Source organism: Watersipora subatra, chromosome 6 (genome assembly GCF_963576615.1).
Source record: "Watersipora subatra chromosome 6, tzWatSuba1.1, whole genome shotgun sequence".
Classification (NCBI taxonomy): Eukaryota; Metazoa; Bryozoa; class Gymnolaemata; order Cheilostomatida; family Watersiporidae; genus Watersipora; species Watersipora subatra.
Genome location: NC_088713.1, coordinates 45,017,758 through 45,032,012, shown reverse-complemented (window position 1 = coordinate 45,032,012; position 14,255 = coordinate 45,017,758).

The following is a 14,255-nucleotide window of genomic DNA, read 5'->3' as shown; positions in this document are numbered from 1 at the left end:
CTTAGTAGACCACAAAGCAGGTTTAACTGTGAGGCAGCAGCTGTAACTGGTACAGTTTTCTCTCACTACTCTGTCTAATAAATGACGTTTTCCATCAAAGTCCTTACTGCAATCAGTTGAAATGCAAGCGTTGAAGAGTATTCTCTACCTTATTTTTTGTTCATTCAAAAATAGAAACCGGCTAGCTACAGAAAAACCTGCAAACTGTCATTTATATTTCGCATAATCAACCTCACCAACCACATCAAGGAAGAATGTGCTTAAATATCTCACATTGCCTTTCTATGTCTTTGGCTTTTATTTGTACTTCGTGTGAAATTGCTAGTAGCTCTACTTCACTAACTCACATGTACCGTAAAACCTCTAATTGAACGGCATGGTGCTCTTTTTTTCAACCTTTCCGTTATAGTGGCGGTCAATTGGAGGTGGCGTTCAATTAGAGTTTTTACGGTAGTTTGCGTGTTATAATTTTTTATAGCTATTAAATGCAACAAATATAAGAATTTAAGCATTCAATTAAAGCATGTAAGCCATATTTAGTGAATCCAGTTTTCAATATTGAAAAGCGAGTTCACTAAATCACTATTACTGGAAAACATCTTCACCAGCATTTTGAAGTGCAATGCGATATACAAATAATATAATACACAAATAATTTTCATGAGCAAAAATCAGCGAATAAATCAAATTTATCAAAAAAATCGTATCAAAAAGATCGATTAAAATGAAAAAATTGTTTTAAATAGAAAAAATCTTATTTTTTCAAAAAAAACTCATGATTCTTTTCTACCTTAGTGCTCGGTATGCAAACATGAGAAACAACAATTTTATAAAAGCATCTAATTTTACAATGTCATGAGCTGATTTATTTGCTTCAACCTTTTTTGCATTGTGTACCTGGTATGCGTCATGCACCCATTCAGATTCTTAAAAATGGAAATAAACGTAGTAATTTTCGTGTTTACAGCATTACAATTTTTGGAAGTTACATTTTTAATGCAAGCTTTTTTCAGTAGCACCATCTATTTTCACTAGTAACTTGGGAGTCCCATAGGCGTGGGAGATCACCAGGTGTTCCGACAAAACGAGAGAAATAATGAGCACAACTATAGTATTCTGGAAGGCGGACATGTAAAAGTGACGCGCTGCTAAGATAAATGCCACAAGTTCAAATCCCATACAATGCGATCTATTTCCATCCTCCAGATGGATGGACATTATACTAAGAAAAGAAGTAGAGATTGACAGCATAGTCATACAACGAATTAAATTGGTAAAACTGATAAATTTGTTCATGAGAAAAATAATATATCTGTGCACGAAATTGTTGTTAGCAATGCGCGATGTCTTCACAATGATTGAATACTCGCAGATTCCATGATTCCTTTAAATTTAAAACTTTTAAAAAGATCTACTCAACACATTTGTGATAGTTATTCATTGTTTAAAATTGTTGATTTGCCGTGTGTATCTACAAATTTATCAATCGCCAGGCAGATATTTGGTAACAATTGGCGCATTTATTCTCCTGTAATTTTTTTGTTCCACATCTACTTTAGCGTTGCGCAATGTACTGCGCAGCGCAATGTAGTTTAGCATTGTGTAGTAATATCACGCTGCGTTCTTTTAAGTATTTGGCACAAATAGGAAATGATTTTGTCAAAATGGGATTTTTTGGCACATAGTTTCTGGCGCAGGAGTTTTTGGGCTGACAATTTCTGGTGCAGGTCACAAGTCCAGAATTAATACATCTTTCGTTGTGACTTATGGCCCAACAAATTGTAAGCAAAGGTGGAAGAGAAAATATTGTACACAACAGCTACATTTATGTATCTGACAAAGGTAGTTCACGAACTCCTTCAATCAAATTTTGGCGATGTGAATGTAAAAATTTATTTTTTTTATATTTCGAGGCAAAAAATTTTTGAGTAAAGTTTCATGAACATGCTTCTTGCATTTTTTATTATTATCATCGTGTTGTCTATTTACTGTATATACGCAGACATAATTTCTTTGGTGTGAAAATAACATAGCTAAAAAGTCTGGCGCGCGAAAGTCTGCACCAGAAAGTTCTAGACCGCTCTTTCGTTGACGATGATAACTACAATCTATCTCAGTGGTTCCCAACTGGTGGTCCATGGACCCCCAGAGGTCCACAGGAGGTTTCGAGGAGGTCCACAGGCTGGTGTCAGGATTGGTTTTTTTCTAGCTAGATATTTACAGCTATTCCTGTTTTATAGTGGTTGGATCAATGATATGAAACCCTAAAAGAAAAGGCGACGGCTATCATATGTGCAGGGTTTAATGATCGAGCTCTGTTGGGATTGTGCTAGCCTGGGTTTCGGGTAATGCAATTCCCACGAAGTGGTTGCGTCGTCTTGTTAGGTTCATCATATGCATCAATCACTGAATAGTACCTGATTACCAGTTAGTAGTACAAAACAACAAAACCTGTTACCAGCAAACACGTAATTCTCTCTCTCCCTCTTTAATTTCAGCGATATACTAAGGTTTTCAGCGATATACTAAGATAAAACATTTCAATTTACAATGCATTGTTATAAACACCATATATTATGAGGTTCATAAAGGGGTCCGTGACATTTAAATAAGGAGCTCAGGGGGGTCCATGGCTGAAAGGTAGTTGGGAACCACTGATCTATCTGTTGCCCATTTCAACCTCATCAGTGAGCTACTAGAACAAGCTTACTTAAAAATAGGTGAAAAGTTGTCATTGAATTGCTACATTTAACCTTGTAAAATCCAGACCACCAAAACGTATTTTGACTGTAAAGATGTTTTGATTATATTTGCCATATACTTTACAAGACTGCACAATACTATATTTTCTAACATAAACTGTAAAAAGCAAAGTTAAGCAATGAGTTCAAAACTGACTTTATCTTCAAATCTTTAAACTCAAGCTGTAAGTGCAGTAGACAGTTGGACTCATTAAACCTTTCATTAAGGTAAACATCATCCAAAAATTCATACCACAAACTTATGTCAAACATTACAGCTAAACAAGGCTCCTCAATAACATGAACCTCTTCAAATAGCGTTCATAGTGTTTAAGGTAAATCTTGGTTGAAGGAGCCAAGTACTCCGGACAGGCATAAACTTGTCTGGAGTATGGACAAGCATGAACTTGTTTGACCAGCAAGAACTTGCCTTTACCATTCTTCATCAACGAGTGGTAGAGGCGAAGCTGGTCTTTCAAATTTCAATTTTTAATCTACTTTTCTGAACTCTATGTAGTAAAGATGGCAGACGCTGTCAGCTATGACAGCCAGCATGTCGCTGTTGACAGACACGGAGGTGATGGTTTTCCTTTCTTCCAGCTCAAGTTCCCTTATGCTTGATGTAGCTGAAATGGTAGAACTGGATAATTTTGTAGAGTTCATTATTGACTTGTTTGAAAAAAGAGAGCAGGTTCTTTCTTACAAATCTGTTGGCAGTCATACAAAGTTAATCAAATTATGGTGTGCATGTGTTACATCTGTCAAATTGTTAATACTTTTCCAAAAGTTTTTCTCAAAATGGTATGAAGTCATATAGAGCAGCGGTATAGTTTAATTTTGAAGCAAATGTCAAAAAATTAAGCGATGGGCTTGTAAATGGAAGTGTAAGCCATTTGGCGGTTTTGCACAGATTTGCGTGTATTTAGACAGCAATGCAATTTTGAAAATTTATCCCATGAAAAGTGATTATCATTTCGGAACTAAAAATAACACTTTACGGCAATAAAAGAATTTTGCAGCGAGTGTCAACGTGCAAATCTATAACTTTTTATAGACTAAAACCCTATTCTGGCTTTGATGATCAATATATATATATATATATATATATATATATATATATATATATATATATATATATATATATATACATTAACTAAAAGCAAGTACAAAAGCATATTAAAAGAGAACTCTACACTAAAAACCTAAAAGATTATTAGTGGAGTATGAAATACTTGAAAAATTATTGCGAAAAAAGTAAACTTTTAGTATTTGCGTTACAAATTTGTTTTGTGCGAAGCACTCCTCAGACGCAGGAAAAGGAAAAGGTAAATTGGAAAAAATGGAAAAGGTAAATTTTGGTTACTCTATGAAAAATATACCAATACCAAAAAAATCAAATTACCTACAAAGATTTATAGAAATGACCGAGAAGTTAACTCACCGAATGAGATGGAAAGCACATTTTTACTTAAACCAAAATCAGCAATCAGAACAAAAAGAAACCTATGGATTCAAAACAAAGCAACTGCCACCTTTTATAAAAGAAATGTCAGATTTTGAAAGTAAGATAACAGAAATGACACAAAACATCAAATTCAAGCCATACAACAATGAACTTCAACGAAAACTACTTCAAGACACTAAGACAATACAAGCAAACAATAAAATACTTGTCAAAGCTGACAAAACAACCAATTTTTACAGACTTGAAATTGATGAATACAGCAAAATGTTGCAAAATAATGTGACTAAAACCTACAAAAAAGCTGACAAGACAGCAGTAAATCAAATTACATCAAAAGACAAAGAAATAGCGCACAAATTAGGACTTGAGAAAGAATTGAGACAATAGCAGAGAAACAACCATTCATAACGTTAAAAGACCACAAAGATAACTTCACAAACCACCCCACGTGTAGACTAATCAATCCAACAAAATCTGAAATAGGAAAAATAAGCAAAACTCTGCTCACAGGTATCAACAAAAAAGTGACAAGAGAAACTAGTGTAAAATTATGGCAAAGTACGGGTGATGTACTGAATTGGTTTAGAGAAATAAAGGAAAAGCAACAGCAAGCATTTATTACTTTTGACGTTTGTGAATTTTACCCTTCAATAACAGAGGCACTATTAAAAAAAGCATTAGATTTTGCAAGCAGTATAACAAATATCACAGAAGACGAAAAGGCAATCATACTACATGCAAAAAGATCGCTTGTATTTCACAACGACACGGCCTGGTCAGAGAAGAACTCTAATAAATTGTTTGACGTGACTATGGGTAGCTACGACGGAGCGGAGACTTGTGAATTAGTAGGGACTTACTTACTGACCCAAATACCCAAAGAATTGACTTGCAGCATTGGACTATACAGAGACGACGGACTTGCGGTTTGCAAGGGTACACCACAAGCTATAGAGAGAACAAAGAAACTAATATGCAACATATTTAATAAGAACAACTTGAAAATTACTATTGAGGCGAACAAACGATCAGTGAATTTTCTTGACGTAACTTTAAATCTACAAGATGGCAGCTTCAAGCTTTTCCAAAAACCAGGCAACACAATACTATATATGCACAAACAAAGCAACCATCCACCTTCCATATTGAAAAACTTACCAGACAACATAAACAAACGATTAAACGCACTTTCATCAGATGAACAACAATTTAACAGCACAGTGCAACCATACCAAGAAGCACTCCACAAGAGTGGATACAACAGCAAACTACAATATGAAACCAACATGAGAAAACCTAAAAAACGTAACAGACAAAGAAAAATCACATGGTACAACCCACCATTCAGCGCCAATGTTGCAACCAATATTGGACAAAAATTCTTCAGCATAGTTACAACATGTTTTCCAAAGAAACACCCACTCCAAGCAATATTTAATAGACAAACCTTAAAACTGAGCTACTCAGTAATGCCAAACATGAAAACAATCATTGATGGGAGCAACAAAACCCTTAATAAAACCAGTACACTACAAAAAGAAGACAATGAAAAAAGTTGCAATTGCAGACAAAAGAACAACTGCCCTTTGGAAGGAAAATGCAGAGCCAAAAATGTGATATATCAAGCAACAGTAAGCAACAATACAAACAACCACGTAGCGACCTACATAGGACTTTGCTCAACCGAATTTAAAACTAGATACAGCAACCATAAAGCCTCATTTAACCACAAAAACAAACAACACCACACAGAATTGAGCAAACACATTTGGAAGTTGAAAGAAAACAACTCAACATACAATATAACATGGGAAATATTAGCTCAAGCACAACCATATACAAACAAAACAAAACGATGCAAATTATGTTTACTTGAAAAATACTTCATAATATGCAAACCACACTTAGGCACATTAAATAAAAGAAATGAATTGACTTCTAATTGCAGACATGCTAGGAGTTATCTTCTCGGTTACACTTAGCACTAAATTACATGATTAACACAGCGAGCCCATTTCTGATATTTTGGCACATTCGGTAAAGCTTTTCATTTTAGTACAATTGCGTCTGAGGAGTGCTTCACACGAAACAAATTTGTAACGCAAATACTAAAAGTTTACTTTTTTCGCAATAATTTTTCAAATATGTATATATATATATATATATATATAAATTAAAAGCAAGTGCAAAAGCATATAAAAAGAGAACTCTACACTAAAAACCTAAGAGATTATTAGTGGAGTATGAAATATTTGAAAAATTATTGCGAAAAAAGTAAACTTTTAGTATTTGCGTTACAAATTTGTTTCGTGCGAAGCACTCCTCATACGCAATTGTACTAAAATTGTACTAGATTTTAGTACAATTGCGTCTGAGGAGTGCTTCGCACGAAACAAATTTGTAATGCAAATACTAAAAGTTTACTTTTCTCGCAATAATTTTTCAAATATATATATATATATATATAAATATATATGTATATATATATATTGATTCAGACCACCAAAACGTATTTTAACCATAAAGATGTTTTGATTATACATGCCATATACTTTACAAGATTGCACAATAGTATATTTATATCGAAGAGGGTTTTAGTCTATAAAAAGTTTTAGATTCGTTAGTTTAGATTTAGTTTTAGATTTTATATATATAATTTTATCATTGTGACATAAGTTTAACATTGTGATACGTTTTTATTAATAATAAAAGTGTATCACAATAATAAAATTAATGTTAAAAGGTTAAAGTTTACTAAAATTCATACTAAAACTTCCTTCAAGTATGCATTTAGTAAATCAAATTCATTTAAGGTAAATTCAGCATTTAGAGTGCATGTCTGTCTGCCTGTCTGTCTGTCTGTCTGTCTCGAAGGTAAGAACTCTCCCCGTACTACATTGTAATGTTCTATCTTGCAAATCATAACCACAAAATGCACTAAAGTCATTGTTGGTACCTATAGTTACTACCAAGGTTAACATAGTATTTTAGTACCATTTTTAATGATGATTTTTACCAGGAGTTGATTGCATCAGATAATGACTATGCTTTTTTATACTACTCTATTAACGTCTATAGCCTACGATATTTCCGCACGCCAAATTTCGCATGCCAACACTGAAATGAACTGAAATCATATAATTGTATACCAATAAATTTTTTATTTTAATCGTAGCGAAATAGAATATATTTAGCCATTACTTGCTAATGAGTTCACATTTACATTTAAACACCTTTACATTTTTACTTTCATTCTAATTTATTTCAACAAAACACTCTGTTCAAGTTATGAAATTTTAAACTTGCAGTTGTTTGAAAACCTTTACAGTTGCTTTATTTCAACTATGCAGAACATTTCTCTCTTATGTATATATATATACATATCGTCTCATGACTACTGTCATAATAAACTGCTGATAGCTAATACCTGTTGCTGAGTTTGGCCAGAATAATCTTATCGTCTGCTGTGTACTGTGCTGATAATGAGTCCCATAGCATAATCCCACACTATCAGTAGAAATAGATGATACACTCTCTGCACTACACCAAACTTTCACCGCTGAAGAGGACGTGATGTCATATTTTCTAATGACATCCGCATCATCCTTGAGAAGAACCAACCTACCAGGGAGGTAGTAAATTTCTCGAACTGGTTGCGCCACTGAAACATTGCGAAGGTGTCTTCCAGAAAAATCGTAGATCCTCAGGTTGTGAGAGTAACTAGAATTGTCAATCGCAATGATCTCTTCAAGCCGCACAACGATCTGACGTTTCGTATACAAACGGTCAGTACGGAAATTAAAGATTTTATCTGCCTTGCTTGGTGAGCTGTCAAGCGTGTATCTCCAGCACTTTAAACAATTGTTTTCGTACATAACAATGAAAATGAATTCACAATGCTGCTCTAGGGAAACCACATTTGGTTTTTCAACAAAAAACTTGACTTTCTTGCAATGCGTATCCAGAAGCTGGACTTTATTTTTGTGGTAGAGAAGAACATTTCCTTGGGCTGTCAGTGTTAATATATCAGCTTTTCTGCCATTTGATGCTCCGTTGAAGAACTTCACCAACCTTGATGGCAGCAGGGGTCTCAGCAGGACTCCAATGTCAGCATCTCTTCCTGTCAATTGAGTAGGTTGAATGGCTTACTTCATTTCAACAATGTCAGATCGTTTGTTTTATTTCATTGACAAAAAAAGGACAGAACAGCAAAAATGGAAAAAAATAGGTGCAATGGGAACCTACATGTGCAGTAGCATAGCTAGCCATGGCGTAGAGCATCGGTTACCAGATAGTTTATATTTAATATAAAAATACACAATTAATCGAGTGAATCAAGGAGAGGCTGCCTTACACTTGATTTGAAGTGATTGTTGGAGGTTATTTGACGAAGAGTTCCATAGTGCCGCCACATTAATGTCAGCAGTATGGAATTTTGCTCTATACTTTTGAAGTATGTTTTCAAATTTAGATAGTAAAGTTTTTAGATTCTCTGAAAACTTTACAATTCCAAAAAAGCAAACAGAAAACTGAAAAATCAATGGCAATGTCAAATGGGAAGTACGCCACACTGGCAAATAAAGAATGTGTTTTGAATTTTGCGATTTAAAATCGTCTGTATAGATTTCGAAGCGCTAATAATAGCAATATTTACTATGATGAGAGCCGTGCCTGTCCGTCTCTCCGAAGAAATGCTAAGAGCATTAGGAAAAAGTTTGCCTCACCTGAGAATTGAACCTAGGGCATCAAATACAATGGCAAGCACTTATTACTACACCACTCGGTCACCTTACCACTTCATGGGATAATCATACTGATTACTCATGACGATCTTTCACAGTGCATGGAACTAGCGAGTGTACTAGTAATTATACTAACAGTTCAATTAATTATTTTTACAGATCTGTCATAGGAGAATGGCAACAAAGATTTTTATTTTAGATTAATGTAGCGAAATCAGGACTTGCCTGATGATATTCTGAATTTGGGTGCGATGATTTTCATTCACTGCTAAGTGGTTTCCAACTTTTAACTATTAAGTTGTATGCGTGCGAGTAAAACTAGGTCACCCTGTTCTAATTGATGGCACTCACCAGTTGGCGCAACCACCATGGTGCAGAGAATATCACAGTCTCCTGGCTCTAAGCTCTCTGCTGCTTCAATTTTGTTACGATTTTTCTTATTTTTTCTGATAACCTCCACAATATGCAGCTCTCGCATTTGCTTGCTCAAGGTCTTTTCAAGATCATCCAGCTGCTGCTCATTTTCAACAAGCCCTTCAGAGTACCTCGTCACTTCTACATCCATCTTTTCAGGAAACTCCCTGATTTGCTTTTTTCTTATTTCTGCTCGTCGCCGTATTTCAGCAATCTGCAAAAATGATATTTAATTTGATATATTTGTGTATTTTTCTCAGTTGCATCACTTATAAAAGCTAGGGAGCAAAGTTGCCTGCAGATGAGGACAAAACTAATCCAAACCCTGCTACCAAGTGCCTATTACAGACCTGTATCCACTAGTCATAGTAATTGATGAAAGCTATTGACATGGTAACAGATGTTATCAACTGAAAGGTATGAATCGAAAATCGCAATTATTTTCTGTAATAAGAGCCAGGTCTGTCTGTTTGTCTGAAGCCATGCTAAAAGCGTTAAAAAAGACTGGCATGATTGGGAATCAAACCCAGGGCATCAGATACTAAGGCAAGGATGCTACCACTACACCACTCGGTCGCCTTACCACTTCCTCAAACAGTTATCCCCAAAATGATTACTCATGATGATCTCTTGCGGATGAGTCTGGCAAGCGTACTAGTTCTTATAAAATATAAAAAACAAACTTTTTCAATTGGACACCAAAAGAAATTTTAATTCAATGCTTACTTTAAAGCCGGTCAATCCAACAAAAATATATTCATTTAAATAAATATTTAATAAATCTATGGATTTATGGATTTTATTAAAAACTGACTGAAGCAGTATGTTTGCAATACCAGATATGAAATAAACAGTGTTCTGATGCACATTATGTGTTTCGGAGTTGTCCCACCATTTTTGATTTGCAAATTATTAGTACTAGTAATAAATAATCTTTCGCTACTCCAATTTGATATTCACAATGGGCTTGAAACCGAAACATTTCTACAGTTTAACCATGTTATAAAAATAGTTTTACAAATATTGCAGTCATTAACAAATTAGAAGAATAACATCTAGTACCAAATTGTAGCAGTCCCAATATAAACATTTGCGGCAGCATCCGGTTAACGGCATATAACACAATATACCACATCAAATTTTTTAATCGTTACAGCTAGAGATACTCATAATACTGATTAGAGCATGAATTACAGATAATGTTTTGACCTTGACATTTTAAGAATATCACCTTAATATACAAATATAATCTCCAGGTGGTTATGGATTCCTTAGATTGATTTGGGGGTACACGATAAACAACGATCATAGGCCTTTCTTTTTATTAATTTTTGTGTGGCATTCACAAACATGTAAATATGTACAATGCATATGTAACACATATTTTCTACAAAAATGTATTAGAAGCTGCCAAAAAAATGTATAAATATACATAAAAACGTATATATGTAAACATATATTTTTATGTATGTAATGTATGTAATATTAATGTAATATAATGTATGTAATAAAAAAGTTTTTTGACAGAAAATTGATTTTTATTCAACATACCGTATAAGACATTTACCATTCTAACTTGTAAACTTCATGTCATGAGAAAATGTTTTTGTGCAGTTCAAATGAATAAAGAAAAGAAGGGAAAAACTAAATGTTTTCAAACTTTGTCAAACATCTACGGCTTTTAAATTTCACATCATGAAAGAAGTGTTTGGTTGAAATAAATTAGAAAGAAAAATAAAACTGTAAATGTGTTTAAATATAAATGTAAAATCATTAGCAAGTAGTGGCTAAATATAGTCTGTTTTGCTACGATTATAGTCAAAAATTACGTAGTATATGATTATATGATTTTAGTTCGTTTCAGTGTTGGCATCATAAGGTGAAAATACCGTATAGACGTACAGTGTGGTATAGAACCCCATAGTAATTATCTAATGTAATCACTTTCTGTTAAAAATCATCATCATTAAAAAGTACTAACAAAACAATATGTTAACCTTAGTAACTATAGGTACCTACAATGAATTTAGTGCATTTTGTGGGTATGATCTGCAAAAAATGTAACGTTACAATGTGCTACGAGCAGAGTTCATGCCTTCGAGACAGACGAGTAACATAAATGCTGAATCTAACTTATATATATTTAGCTTAATAAAAACATACTTGAAAGAAGTTTTTGTATGCATTTTAGTTAACCTTTAATTAATATTTTATCACTTATCTGTTTGAGAACCAGGCTTTTACTATAACAGATGACGCTGAACTGAGAAATCATCGCCAAATTTTAAATTCGAGAAAAATTGTTCTTAATATTGTTTTGCTGGAAAAATTAGCCCTAGTACGACAAGGACAAAAAACATTGCATTTTATTGAGCTAAAAGAGGTCGTAGAATTTTAAATAATACATCATCTTGGGTGTGAAAACGGAAAAAGGTGTATACATTATGTAACATAGAATACAATCTATACAATATAGTATACATACACAATATAGTATACATATATACATGTATATTGTATATGTATACAATATACTCTATAGTATATACTACATAGTATATTGTATATAGTATATGTATATACTATATACAATATATATTGTATAGTATATTATATATATAGTATACAGGATATACATGTATACATATAGTATATTGTATTTGCATACAATATACTGTAGTGTATGCATATATATGTGTATATATGTATATATATATATATATATATATATATATATATATATATTTATTATATATATGTGTATATATATATGTATATATATATATATATATATATATACATGTATATTTAAAAAGATATTATGAAGAAAGTGAACTTTTAGTAAATGCGCTACAAATTTGTTTCGTGCGATGCTCTCATCAGACGCGTTTGTACTAAAATGAAAAGCTTTACCGAATGTGCCAAAATTCGGTAAAGTTAGTTACTAGCTTGTGTGTGTGTGTATGTGTGTAACTATACACACACACACACTGCACGTTTTACACCTGACGCTTTACGAGTAATAAAAGATTGCTTGCACAAAAATTTTATTTTCATGCAACATTTACAGCATTTACCATACAAACTTGTAAAGGAAGGTGTTTGTTTGTTTCTGTGTATGTACGACCAATGCATATTTCTAATATTTCAAAGCTGGAGACCTAGCTAAAACAGATTGTTGAAAAGCATGACTTCTTATGCTACATATTAGTTCAATATTAAAACAGCTTATAAACAATGGCAAGTAATGTACATGTAGTTCCTATTGGCTTAGTCTCTTTACCTAATGCATTTGAGTAACTTGAGCTAGTTCATATCTTTACCATAATAAGAACTGTGTCTAAACTTCTGTCTGGGCGTTAAGAACATGATTGTGCGTCACAGAATTTGCGCCTATACATTCGGTGGATGTAAGGATGTGACACCAAGCTCACTACCACCAAGCTAGGCAGCCTGCTTGCCATGGCTTGGAATAATTGTACTTATAATCATTACGTGACATTATCTCTGACGCAATTATGATTTTTAAGCGAGCTATTAGTAACCAAACAATTATTCCATAGTATGGCAAGGTGGCTGCAAGACGTAGCGGTTAGTGCGCCTGTCTGCAAAACCGGTGTTTATGAGTTCAATTCTAGTGAGAAGCGGTTTTTTCCGGTGTATTTTATCGCTATAACTGGACATAAGACTGACCAACCGAGAAACACTTTGATATACAATATGCATGCTTTTAAACTTGGGAGTTATCTTCTACTCAACAGTATCAACACAGTTCAATCCATGCAGTACTTACTCCAAAATGACTTTGGTTCACTGACAAACTTGGAGTTATCCTATAGACAATGTTTCAACAAAATAAGACCATCACAGTAATCACTCTACCAATAAGAAGATGACTGACTAATGAATCCAATAAACCAATTTTAGCACTGAATCATCAAGCATTGTTTTACACAAAAAGTGTTCCAGTTAATCAAAAATAAAATTATTAAATATTGACAGAGATCCAAAGATAGAAAACCATAAAGCTAAACGCATACCAACTAAAAAAAAGTCTCTACAACCATTGTGTACTTCTATATGATAACATGACCCCACAAATTAAAAATACTCTCATGAAATTATGAGGAAGACACGGGTAGACGAGGATAGCACATTTATCCTTGGAAACCGACATAGACTGTGAAGTTGCATAGACTGTGTACAAAAAGTTCAGACTTACCTGCTGCTCAGCAACCGAGTCTACAGCTGCTAGCTTCTCCTCCAAATTGTAGTTTACAACCAGCTCTTCAAATTTAGCCTCAGTCTCCTTTTGCTTTTTAGTGAAGGTTGAGTGCTGCTTTGAGACTGACGCTATCAGCTTACCGTAGTCAGAGGCAAACTTCTTTATAGATTTAGCCAATGAACGAAACTTGTGCTGGCTTCCTACAGGAAGAAAACACACAGATTGTCGTAGTGGAAGCTGTGCTGACTTCCACAAAAAAGAATATTTATTAATTTTGTCATAGTTCTTATAGCTGCGTTTGCACAAAGTGTAAGTATATTTTATCCAAAAGAGTTAGTATTTTTCTATTATTTGCGATTGTTTTTTGTTTAAGGTGATCTGACAGCCAGGATGTTTTAAGATAAAATCAAAAAAACGGAATGGCGGTTAAAATGCTCAAATCAAGCCAAAGTGCGATTATGACATCTATAGTTGCAAAGAGACCAACAGAATAGAGACGCCTAACGTTGCAACCTAAGTAAACCAGAGTACCAACAACTATCACTTATTAAGTGTTAATTATGTGTGTAAACTAGTGCTGGGCGCAGGTAATAAAACTTGTTGACCTCGGGGATTTATCTTCTTTCGAGACTTGGGTAATAAACATCCTGAGCATTTCGATTTTGCGA